Source organism: Salvia hispanica, unplaced genomic scaffold, assembly GCF_023119035.1.
Source record: "Salvia hispanica cultivar TCC Black 2014 unplaced genomic scaffold, UniMelb_Shisp_WGS_1.0 HiC_scaffold_33, whole genome shotgun sequence".
In the NCBI taxonomy this organism is placed as follows: domain Eukaryota; kingdom Viridiplantae; phylum Streptophyta; class Magnoliopsida; order Lamiales; family Lamiaceae; genus Salvia; species Salvia hispanica.
Window position 1 is genome coordinate 37,071 of NW_025952058.1, and position 12,566 is coordinate 49,636.

At 42.0% G+C, this 12,566-nt stretch overlaps 1 pseudogene; it reads right to left on the bottom strand.

Annotated features, from left to right (window-relative positions):
- Window positions 1-5,026: 5,026 nt before the first annotated feature.
- LOC125198937 lies at window positions 5,027-8,858 on the bottom strand (annotated as a pseudogene).
- Between the last annotated feature and the right edge of the window lie 3,708 nt (window positions 8,859-12,566).

The window sequence follows — 12,566 nt, forward strand, 5'->3', positions numbered from 1 at the left end:
AATCAGTCAATCACTTGAGATGAGATGAGACGAAGGAAGAGTATAAAATACCGAAGTCCTTCACTTCCTCATGTCATGAATGAATTGTAGCAAGTGAAATTAATAAATTTATACAGTAAATATATAATGCATACATTAAATACTGTTTTATCACTATTTTTACGAATTTCACAAGTGAAAGGATTGAAATTTATATTTAGTAGTACATTATAAAAAATATATGTACAAAACTATTCTTCAAAATTAAACTGCAATTAAATTAAGTTGACTGGTATGTTCATCTTAATAATTTCCCTGTTTTTTTTTTTGGAAATTGATTGGCCTAGAACTGATATTTTTAACTCATATTCTAGCTATTTAATTATTTAAATTCTGTGCTTTTCCGAATATACTCTTAATTTTTCATACAAATAATCTTAACTGGAGTGAATGCTTCCCACATCCATGTTATGTATACGACTTTTTGACAATAGCAAATTAAATAGTCTGATAATTGCGTTAAATGATTTTTATTTAATTTCATATTTCGTAATTCTTTTATGAAATGATTCTATACAAACTCATGTACTTAGATGTTGATTTAATGTATGTTATTCACAAGGTAATATTCCAACAGAAATTGGAAATTTGATAATGCTTCAATACTTGGTCCTTCGTGAAAACAAGTTGACTGGTAAGTTGATATTATCTCCAATAATGTTACTACCTCCATCCCTTGAAAATGTAAGAAAAGCGTGAGGAAATTTGGAAAGCTTTAAGCTTTTCATTTTCCAAGTCTCTTGGTCTTTCATATGGTGTAATCTCCGAAATGTTTATGAGATACCTTAATGCCGAGATCTCTCATATGGTCTCTCATATCCTATAAATAGGTGTGGATTTGAGAGATGGATATATAAAAACAATCAATCATTCTCTCTTCTCTCTAAGATCTCTAGCATTCTAGTTCGCATATAGGAGCATTGCATAGCTCAGTTCTCGCCTCCAATTCAAGTTCGCCGGAGCCTACGAGTTTGAGGTGCTTCAACTCGGTAGGAGGAAAGTCGTTTCATCTTTGGGGACGTTGCGCCAATCCGTGAGCACTAGCCGGGGCGTATCTCGTCTTGCGGAGAGAGGGTTACCTCGACTCGACTTGAAGAAGACAATAGTTTGCATCTTGTTCTTTTATTGTATTTCTTTTGTTTTATTTACCTTCTAGTTTTTGGTTCTTTTGTAATAGCAAGAGTTGCCCGTGTAAAGGCTACACTATTTCCAACAATCGCAAGACGAGATAGTGTACTCTTGCTGAAATCATGTCGACCGAAGCTGGAGGAAACATAAAATTCAAAGCTGGAATGAAGCAACAAACAGACGCAATGTCGATGCGCACTGAAGTGGTTAATTTCTTGAGATCCATTCTCTTGATAATTGTGTTTATCGTTTGTCATTTGACAAGCAAGACCAGTTTTGACTTGGTAGTAATAATGCATGTGGTGTTGAATATACCGATGCACATACGGTTCAAGATAATTGTGTACTTATTGATGGAGACAATATTGTGCAAATTATTTGAACGTGTTGTTATAAACAACAAAGATCACGAGGTGGTCGCAATGGTCTCCGACGTGAACCATGGTAATAATCCAAATGAATGGTTTGTTGATACGGGTGCCACATGTCATGTGTGCTCCGAGAGAAGCGTTTTTTCTACTTACAAATCTGTTGGAGGTAGAAAAGTACGCATGGGAAACCAAGCCTCTTCTGAGGTGGTTGGTGTGGGTAACGTGTTCCTAAAATTAGGATCTGGAAAAGGTTCTTACCCTTAAGGATGTGCTGCATGTCCCAGACATCCGAAATAATTTGGTGTCAGGCTCACTTCTAGTAAATCATGGATTTTCACTAGAGTTTGAGAGTGAAAAGGTTATATTAACCAAGTATGGAAAGTTCATAGGTGAAGGTCACCTAGTGAATGGGCTTTTTGAGCTGAATGTTACGGTCATTCACCGTGGAAAAGCAATAAGCAATAAGGAAGATGGCACATCTTCTTATTTGCTTGAGTGCTCTGATTTATGGCATAAAAGATTGGGACATGTAAATCTAAATGCTATAAAAAGATTAGTAAATCTTAATTTACTAAAAGTTGATGAGTTTAATTCACAAAAGAAATGTGAAGTCTGTGTTGAAGCAAAAATGACCAAGCTACCGTTCCGCTCGGTAGAACGGAGCACCAAACCTCTAGAGTTGATCCATACATATATATGTGATTTAAAATTTGTGCAAACTAGAGGTGGTAAAAAGTATTTCATCACATTCATTGATGATTGCACAAGGTATTGTTATATTTACTTATTAAGAAGTAAAGATGAGGCAATTGAAGCGTTTAAAGACTTAAAAAATGAAGCCGAAAATCAACTTAATTGTCGAATTAAGTGTGTTCGAAGTGATAGAGGTGGTGAATATGTGGCGCCGTTTGCAGAATTATGTCATGCAAGTGGTATAATTCACCAAACCACGGCTCCATATTCTCCTCAGTCGAATGGTGTTGCTGAGCGCAAAAATCGAACACTGAAAGAGATGATGAATGCTCTGTTGATTAATTCAGGATTACCCCAGAACATGTGGGGGGAAGCTTTGCTAACCGCAAATTACATCTTGAATAAGATTCCACTCAAAAATAGGGATGTGACTCCTTATGAATTGTGGAAGGGAAAGAAACCTTCATATACATACCTCAAAGTGTGGGGGTGTTTAGCAAAGGTACAAGTGCCGCCTCCAAAACAAGTTGCAATTGGCCCTAAAATAGTCGATTGTATCTTTATTGGATATGCATTGAACAACAGCGCATGTCGCTTCTTAGTTCATAAGTCAGCTATTCCCGATGTAGCTGAAGGAACAATAATTGAGTCAAGGAATGTTGTATTCTTTGAGAATGTGTTTCCTTGCAAGAAGCAAGATGATCATTCTAGTGAAAGAATGATGGATGAAACCACTAGTTCTAATTCTCCAAAAGTGACGAGGACAAGTCCCGAGGATGTAGAACCAAGACGTGGTAAAAGAGTTAGAGTTGCTAAGACTTTTGGTCCAGACTTCATAACTTTTATGTTGGATGGTGAACCAAAGTCACTATCAGAAGCACTGTCTGGCCCAGACGCAGTGTGGTGGCTAGAAGCTATCAACAGTGAAATGGAATCCATTATGCTAAATAACACATGGGTGTTAGTAGACTTGCCGGAAGGCTGCAAGGCCTTAGGATGCAAGTGGATTCTGAAAAAGAAATATAAACCCGATGGTACTGTAGATAAGTACAAAGCTCGCCTAGTGGTGAAAGGCTTCAAGCAGAAAGAAGGGCATGACTTCTTTGATACTTACTCACCTGTTACGAGAATAGCTTCCATCCGGGTGCTTCTTGCGATTGCTGCGTTGCACAATCTTGAGATTCACCAAATGGATGTGAAAACTGCATTTCTGAATGGTGATTTGGAAGAAGAGATATACATGGAGCAACCTGAAGGGTTTGTTGTGCCCGGGCAAGAACGCAAGGTATGCAAATTGGTAAAGTCTCTTTATGGGTTAAAGCAAGCGCCGTTGCAATGGCACTTGAAGTTTGACAATGTGATGTTGTCAAATGGATTCACTATCAACGAGTGTGATAAGTGTGTTTACATTAAGAACACAGATAACGGGTTTGTTATTGTGTGTCTGTATGTTGATGATATGTTGATAATGGGCAGCAATAGTGCCATTATTAACGAGACAAAAAACATGTTGAAAAGAAATTTCGATATGAAAGATATGGGTCTAGCTGATGTGATTCTCGGAATCAAAATAGTGAGAACTAATGAGGGAATTGCTTTAACGCAATCTCATTATGTTGAGAAAATGCTTAAGAAATTCAACTCGTTTGATTGTAAGCCAGCAAAGACTCCCTTGGAGCTCAATGTCCATCTAAGCAAGAATATGGGTGAGCCTGTTGCTCAAGAAGAGTATGCAAAGGTTATAGGAAGTTTGATGTTTATCACGAACTGTACTAGACCAGATCTTGCTTGTACGGTGAACAAGTTGAGCCGATTCACGAGCAATCCAAGCAAGGAACATTGGAAAGCTTTGTGCAGAGTTTTGAGATACTTGAAGTATACTATTGACTTTGGATTGCACTACACAAGATATCCCCAAGTACTTGAAGGGTACTGTGACGCAAATTGGATCTCTGATTCAAAAGACTCATTTTCGACGAGTGGGTATGTGTTCACTGTGGGGGGTGGTGCTGTTTCATGGAAGTCAACGAAACAGACGTGTATTGCTCGTTCCACCATGGAATCTGAGTTTATCGCTTTGGATAAAGCAGGGGAAGAAGCCGAGTGGCTCAGAAATTTCCTAGAATGTATTCCATGTTGGAAGAAGCCAGTGCCCACAGTAGTGATACACTGTGATAGTAAAGCAGCTATAGGTAGAGCACACAGTGGCTTCTATAATGGTAAGTCTCGACACATTCGTCGACGACATAATACCGTAAGGCAGTTGATCACAAGTGGTGTTATCGCAGTTGACTATGTTAAGTCAGTGGATAACATAGCGGATCCATTAACAAAAGGTTTAAACCATGATCAAATGCATAAATTGCTAAAAGGAATGAGACTGAAAACCACATCTTAAAAGATGAGTATAGTGGTAACCCAACCATACGATTGGAGATCCCATGGGATTGGTTCAATGGGAAACAAAGCTATACAAATCTAGTTGTAACACTCAGAAGATTTTAATCTTCGCCCATTCTTCAGAAAGCATTGAGTGTTGTAACCTGCACGTGGTAAGAGGTTAAGTCTTTTGACTTTTAATGATTCTTGAAATCTCAGGGAGATGAAGTATGGCAGGATACTCATGAAAGAATCACCTATGTAAGTGAGAAGTGGGGCCGCTTCGTGTGTGTGAGTCACTTATGAATTCCAAAGAGGTGTTCCACGGCCGAAACGGACACAAACGTGAGAACTGATGGAGTTGAGACAATATTGTGTTGATGCTATTGACTAGGCATACACCAAGGAGGAATAGTTCAAGGCATCACGGCTCTCAACATATCCTCGAGGGTTTGGATCGTCCTCTCGGATTGCCCATCGGATTGCGGGTGAAACGCCGTGCTAAAATTCAATCGTGTTCCAAGCTCGCGCTGTAGACTAATCCAAAATTTCGATGTGAACTTCGGGTCACGATCGGACGTAATTGTCACTGGGACTCCGTGCAATCGCACGATCTCCTATATGTAGATCCGAGCCAGCTTGCTCGATCCATGGGTTACCGGAATCGGTATGAAACGCGCACTCTTGGTAAGTCGATCTATAATCACCCAGATTGCGGTGTTCCCATTTAGGGTCTTCGGCAAGGCCGTCACAAAATCCATGGCGATGTGCTCCCATTTCCACTCGGGTATCTCCAATGGTTGTAATTTTCCATGTGGTCGTTGATGTAATGCCTTCACCTGTTGGCAAGCAACGTTCCACAAATGCCGCGATATCCCTCTTCATGCCATTCCACCAAAATGACCTTTTCAAGTCTTGGTACATCTTCGTGCTTCCAGGGTGGACAGTGTATGGAGTTTCATGAGCTTCGCTCATGATCTCGTTCTTAAGTTCCTCGTTGTTTGGCACGCACAACCTTCCTTCAAAGGTGAGGGCGTTGTCGGACTCCTCACTAAATTTTCCGGATTCACCGGTTCTCACTTCAATTCGGATTTCTTCTAGTTCCGCATCCATTCGTTGCGCTGCAACGATTCTCGTTTTCAGATCTGGTTTAACCACCAAAGTGGCAATTCGCCCTTCCACTGTTTCGGGTGCTCTTATCACTTCTAATCGCATTTTGCTAAATTCTCGTATCAAGCTCTCCTCTTCCGTTAGAAAAGTAGCTATTTGCGAATGATCTCTACGGCTCAAAGCATCTGCCACCACATTTGCTTTGCCGGGGTGGTAGTTGATGCCACAATCGTAATCCTTCACTAGTTCGAGCCATCTTCGTTGTCGCATATTCAAGTCTCTTTGCTCGAAGAAATACTTTAAGCTCTTGTGGTCCGTAAAGATTTCACATCTAACTCCGTAGAGATGATGCCTCCAAATCTTTAGGGCATGTACCACTGCTGCTAACTCCAAATCGTGTGTTGGGTAGTTCAACTCGTGTGGTCTCAATTGTCGTGACGCGTAGGCGATCACTTTGTTATTTTGCATCAACACGCATCCTAGTCCAACCTTCGAAGCATCGGTGTAGACTACGTAGTTCGCTCCAGACTCGGGCACAGCTAACACTGGCGCGGTTGTCAACTTCTCCTTCAAGAGTTGAAAACTCATTTCACACTCCGGAGTCCAATTCACCTTGACTCCTTTCTTGAGTTGTTAGGTCATTGGTCTCGCTATCTTAGAGAATCCTTCTATGAATCTTCGGTAGTATCCTGCCAATCCTAGGAAACTCCGAATTTCGTTTGGTGTTGAAGGCGACTTCCATCGTTGTACCGCCTCAACCTTGGCGGGGTCCACTCGGATTCCTTCTGCCGACACAATGTGTCCTAGAAAATTCACTTCCTTCAGCCAGAATTCACACTTGCTGAATTTGGCGTACAACTTCTCGGTCCTCAACGTCTCCAACGTGATTCGTAGGTGCTCCTCATGCTCCTTCTCGTTCTTTGAGTAGACTAGTACGTCATCTATAAAGACTAAAATGAATTTATCCAAGTACGGATGGAATATTCGATTCATCAAGTCCATGAACACCGCTGGGGCATTCGTCAATCCAAACGGCATCACAACGAACTCGTAGTGGCCATATCTTGTGCGAAACGCAGTCTTGGGTATATCCTCCCTTCGAACTCTTAGCTGATGATATCCGGACCTCAAGTCCATCTTTGAAAACACGCCTGCTCCTCGAAGTTGATCGAACAAGTCATCTATCCTCGGCAGTGGATACTTGTTCTTTAGGGTCAATTTGTTCAATTCCCTATAGTCGATGCACATTCTCATCGACCCGTCCTTCTTCTTCACGAAAAGTACTAGTGCGCCCCACGGCGAGACGCTAGGCCTAATGAAACCTAGGTCCATGAGTTCCTGGAGTTGTATCTTTAATTCCTCCAACTCTTTTGGCGCCATTCGATATGGTGCCTTTGATACGGGTGCGGCTCCCGGTTCAAGGTCAATCGTGAACTCCAATTGTCGATCTGGCGGTGGTCCAGGTAACACTTCTGGAAAAACGTCTGGGAATTCTTTCACGACAGCAACATCTTCCATCTTCTTCTCGTCCTTCTCCTCTCCATGGAGGTAGACCAGATAGGCAGTTCGCCCTTTTTTCATCATTGCGGTCGCCTGAAGCGCGGATATGATGGCGGTTCGCCGATTCATCGAGATTCCGTGGTATATGGTGGATTCGCTTCCCGGGGCTTGTAGAGATATCTGCCTCTCCTTACAACGAATCGTCGCAAAGTTCGTTGTCAGCCAGTCCATTCCCAAGATTATATCGATATCCTCCATTTTTATGACTCGCAAGTCGTGAGCAACTATCTTAAATTCTCCCATAACAATTTCTACGTTCAAGCACGTTCTAGATATTTCTATCATTCCTCCTACTGGTGAGGACACCATCATTCTACGTTCAGATTCGCTAGTAGGCAAACTCAAAGTGTGCACACATAATTCAGATATAAACGAGTGCGATGCACCCGTGTCAAACAACACAACAACGGGGGTATCGAGAATTTCGCCCATACCTGTCAAATTTCCTTTCCCACGATCCTCTTGCTCTTTCTTCGGCTTCTTTTGTTCCAGCGCGAACGCTCTAGCTTGGGGAGGAAGTCTGGGGCGGTGAGGTTGTTGTTGCCGCGACGATGGGTCGCGATTTCCTCCCGATTCATTCGGCGGTGCCCTCGCTTGTTGACGGGATCCCTGATCGTTCTGTCTCAATCCCGATCTTTCCTTGTTATTTGGACACTCCCTAGAGAAGTGACCGTTTCCTCCACAAGTATAGCACTTGATCACATTCTGGTACCGACATTCTCCGAAATGGTACTTAGAGCACACATTGCATTGCGGTGCCCTAGGTCGGTAGTCTCCTCTTTGGCTAGACGTATGCTGTCCTCCTCCGTGCTGGGATCGATGCTGACTCGACTGGTGCCGTTTTCCATCGTGTGAAGTTCTAGGCTCATCCCACTTCCGTTTCTCTCTGGAGTAGTGCGGTGGGGGCAAAGACGAGGTAGTGTTCTCCTTAGCTCTCTCCTTAGGCATTGCTGCCTCAATATCTAGCGCAAGTGCTAATGCTTCGGTGTAGGGGAGTCTCCCTCGGCTGGCCAATGACATTCTTATCTCGGGTTTCAGTCCCTCACGGAACTTGTCGGATAGCTTCTCATCGGTGTCGACTTGATCGGGGGCATACCGGGTCATGCTGTTGAGCGCTCGATCGTACTCGGTCACCGTCATGCGTCCTTGAGTCAGATTGTGAAACTCAGATGCCTTTGCTTTCCGATAGCTCTTCGGCACATACTTGTTGTATATTTCCGTTTTGAAACCTTCCCACGTCATCGCCTCTACTTGGTTTCGTGGCATAGTCTTCGTTCTAGTATCCCACCAAAAGTCGGCTGCCTCAGTCAGTTGATGGGTCACACAACTCATGCGTTCTCTATCGTTGCATCTCAAAATCGCGAAGATGCGCTCTATTGCCCGGATCCAAGATTCAGCCTTGGCCGGTTCTCCCAATCCATCAAACACAGGCGGCTTTTGCTCCAAAAATAGCTTCACGATTTCTCGATCGACCGGAGGCGGCGGAGGCGGAGGAGGTGGAGGATGCGGAATGGGTTGTGACACGCTGTCCTCTTCCTCCGGTTGAGGAGTTTGTTCTCGGTGGCGTCTTGGTGGCATTCTGATTTATCAACACACAAAATATTCCCATGATTCTAACAATAGTCACGTGGTATAGTTGAATAACAAGGTTCATGGGTCAATTGTTTTAGAGTATATGGCCAAGCACAAGATATCAAAAGTTCGTCACGTAGACGGATTGCAAAGAGTAGTGTCAATCAACATTGTTACCAACAATCGGTTGCGTCAAGGTTATCAAAAGATCAATGTTCCATATCATCAAGGCAATTGCACTTAAGAAGCAGTCGTACAATTTAAGTGGCGAGTACAGGGCGCCATAAGGTATTCAAAAATGGTGGTGCGATAAGAGGCATGATGTGATGGCGTGATAACATAGTGATAGATAATTTGCACCATGTACGAAAGGCAATCTATTGCATCAAAATAATATCTCCCCATGGCATATTAATCAAAAACGTTGCCTCATAGAGGTCTTAGTATCAAATGCAGAAAAATAAATGAGTAGCAAAAATAATGATAATGGGTAGAAAATCAAGAAAATCAATCCAAAAACATGGGGGAAGCAAAACAAATATTCCACGACTATCACTCCTAGTCGATATCGTTCATATCCTCCTCGGGGTCCTCGTCCTCATCCATTTCCAAAGCAGGTCCTTCCTCGTCCGGTCCCTCATTCTCGCCATATTCACCAACATCCGGGGGCGGCGGAGTTATCGCACGCATGTCCTCCACATTCCCATGGATGATCAAAGGGTTAGCCGCATTAGCCTTAAGTCTTGGCCTAGTAGGAACACGATCAACATGCGGCTCCTTATCGCGACGATACCTCCATCGGCGGGCCTGTCCTGGCGGATACTTGTGCGCTGGGGGACTAAGCGGCGGTCCATCCCTCGCAGCTGCCATGGCTGGGAGTAGCACTCCTATCAAGCCGATTATATCGCCTCGAGGCTTGTACTCTGGCGGACTGAACCACGTATATGGCAATGCAGCTTGGGCAGTCCATTCGCTCCAAGGACTCGGCAGAGCTGTGGATCAATCTCGAGATCCCCGCGTGATGGGTAACTCCTCCATACGCGTATGCATCCATCCAGCGATCGTAGAATTCAGTGACGTAGGTTAGGAGAAAGGACTTTCCATCCCACTCAAACTCTTGGTAGGTTTCGACAGGGAAAACCTTGTTCTTCGCATAACGGTCGCGCATCGGTGCGTAATAATGATTAGGCATCTACAAAAGAAATCTCAGCATCAGCACAAGGATCGAAGAAAATATCAATAGTGTATAAGGTTTCAACTGATGCTGAGAGTACGATGGATATATATATATATATATATATATGTGTGTGTGTGTGTGTGTGTGTGTCGAACGACGGAGGTGTGAAGATAATATCATATCAAGAAATAACGGAATTTCCTTTCCGTGCCAAAAGGTTTGTATATATATATATATATATATATTTTCGCGTTTCGATGATTCGCAATTCGTTCTCATAAGTCGCTCGCCTCGTATTCGGCGTTTGATGCCTCCAAGTTCGATATTATCACAAAATTTTCATTCACGACACGACTTACAACTATGTATAGCAGCATGCTCAAGTTCATTCTCATAGATGTCGTTCATCACATATCACGCAAATCACAAATCATATAGAATTTTCATAGAGTTTTATTCATTCAACTCATAACGGTCTTAACATATAATCACTTGCATAACAACATTTATCATTTGTTTTGCATAATCACATTTTGCAATTTCGCATGCATGCATAATCATCATTTTATACTCCATCACAAATTTCCAAATATCACAACAACTCCCATTCGCTTCAACTTCCAATATTTCATAATTCAAATCAATATTCAAGAGATACTTGTTACCTCATTCATCGTGGTTGAGCGGAGACGAGTTGCGGTGTTGAGCCTTCGACGATTATCAATTAGTCAATTTACACAAATTTCAGATTTTTAATTCAACAAGACTCTTGGGTCCAGAGCGGAAAGAACTGAGGCTCTGATACCAACTGTAACGACCCGCCATTCTAGGGTACAATAATAATGGCGATCGCTATCTAGGAAGACTTAAATGCAACAAAGTTCATAGGCTAGGGCTTCATTTAAAGGAAATTTACCAAAGCATTTAATGAACAATTAAATAGGAAAAGAATAATGCCTTAGCAAAGGAATCCAACCAAAAAGGCTATCGCAATAAATGCTTATCAAAGTTTCCAAAATAATTCCAACTGTTCCATATCCAAAATATTCCCACGAAATAAAAGAATTTAACCCAACCAATAGATCACAAGTTTTCATAATATAGCGGAAGCGACCAAGAGAGAAGTGAAGCTATGTATGGAGACACAACGACACTTAAAGTTTCAACAGATCATGTTATTATTTCCTACTCAACACCGCCGCCCGCTCGTCACCGCTCAACCTGCACATAGGGAAAACACATGCAGGGCTGAGTACTATAATCATACTCAGTGGACTCATTGCCGAAAACAGTTTTATCACAAAAAAATAATAGTTATCATGCCATTTTCAAGTGTCCATCGGGGTTTTATCTTTAGAAAGGCCCGAGGCACCACAATATATTCTTTATCAAATATCACGGTCGCGCAACCATTTTTCACATCGACGTTTACCATATCCTCATTCTACATGACAAGGAATGCGGCCGCAATCCAGGTCACTAGACCGGCCAACCCGTACGCTGACACTCGGTCTAACATTGGTGTACACTAACCCAAGTAGAGTTTGCGGCTCTACAAGGATCCGAATTCGATTAAATCAATAGTGGCATAGCCACGAGGGATAGGCACGACAAAACAAATCAAGGCATGATAACACATATCTCATTCTCATCAATATCAGTTTAGGACAATGTCCTTATTTTAAAAGAAAGCCCACCTCGTCGGCTTAGCTCGAAAGTATTCTCTTCTCCTCGTTTATCACGCTGAGAGCGCGAAGTATCACCTTTAAATTAGGCGTATCACAAATCAGTTTCAATCATTGATTTCAAATCATGCATGTTCCCATGTTTCCCTTTTTCCCATCGATAAATCTTTAATATCATCATCCAAAATCGAAGTACGATTAGCATATCATTTTTATTCGAATAACAACTCCAAATTCACCATTAAATCGTGTCACGCATGAGTGTTCTACACACACAACACACGCACACGAACACCACACATGTGCACGCCTCCGAGGCGTGCATACACACACACACACGGTCATGCACACACACACTCACACATGTATCCCAAATTCATCAATTTAATTCCCCTTCACTCAATCTAAATGCATGTGGACTCAAGAACACCGATTAATCGGTAGAAGAAGAGGAGATCAAAATTAAAGTACCTTTTCCAAAAGAACGAACGGTAGAAACAAGTTATAGCCTTGATTCTTCAATAAACTCTTGAATTTCAACTTGGATTCTTCTCAATTGATGAAGAAATCTTGAAGAAAGTAGAAGAAAATTTTGGAGAGAGTGGGGAGAGAATTTTCGAAAATTTTGATGGAGTGGGGCGGCGGTTTTCTGATGATTTAGGTTTAGGATTTCTCTCCTATTTATAGAGGTTAAGATATACTCCAACAATTAAATAATAAAAGATTTGGAGGAGATTTGTTTGTTGAAGTTGGCGTGAAGTAGAAGAGAAATAAGGGGAATTCGAAATTCTAGGCTATTTAATTAGCCTATGATTTAATTCAAATATTTCACGGAGTAGAATAATATATCAC